Raw genomic sequence first — 1,068 nt, forward strand, 5'->3', positions numbered from 1 at the left:
ATTTTTGCAATGATATATTATCATTTAGTTTAGTTAATATATTATTTGTTTTGTTTAGAAAAAAAAATTGTATTTGTTGATTAAAAGTACACAATTTTATTATTAATAATTGAAATATCGTCACATATATATTTTTAATTGTGTATGTTTAATATCCTGGAGGAAAAACTTTTACGAAAAACTACATAGATTAAACAAGATCTTAAAAATTTTTCTAAAAGTTTTTCGTAGATATTTGTAGTGGGACATTGTTTGTTTAAAAAATCAAGAAACCCTTTGCCCTTTCCATACTTTTTGACGAGTTTTTACAGAATATTTTTTCATATTTTATATCATAAAATAAACGCCACTCTACGTCTCACTACAAATATCTACGACAAACTAAATACTTTTAAGATTTTGTCCTAATCTATGTATTCCATACAGCTTTCCTGTACTTTTTCGTAAAAGTTTTTTTCATCAAGATATTTTAAAGTTACATATATTATTTTTATAAATGAAAATATAGAATCTATGAGACAAATTAGGAAGCACGTATATCTAAGCATGAAATTTCCGATAAAGAAATAATCTAAAAATCCTCGTGGTAATAAACCTTAATATACATATTTATCACTATAAACATATACAGGTTTGCCAGCGACCTACAAGATGCAAAAGTTACTTTGGTACCTCCCCGCTAGATGACTTTTTTTTAAACCAATTATAAATATCTAGCTCGTATTTTGTTACATATATTATGATAAAAACGGTCAGAAACACGAGCAACAATTATCTTAGATGGGGGGGGGAGGGAAGATAATATCTTAGATCATTAATTTATTTAATAAACATATATAATTATTGGGTAAAACGTTTTACTCAATAATTTCTTATTTTTAAGATATAGGAATTTGAAAATATCGTATCGTATTTTTTATCTAGTATCATTTGATTATATAAGTATAAAAGCAGAAACATGTATCTTATGTCATATCATTACCCTTGTAATGTGTGTAAAACGTAATTGTTAGCTGTTATACTTCACACACACACACACACACACACACACACACACACACACACACA

The sequence above is a fragment of the Trachymyrmex septentrionalis genome, unplaced genomic scaffold (assembly GCF_001594115.1).
Source record: "Trachymyrmex septentrionalis isolate Tsep2-gDNA-1 unplaced genomic scaffold, Tsep1.0 scaffold50, whole genome shotgun sequence".
In the NCBI taxonomy this organism is placed as follows: domain Eukaryota; kingdom Metazoa; phylum Arthropoda; class Insecta; order Hymenoptera; family Formicidae; genus Trachymyrmex; species Trachymyrmex septentrionalis.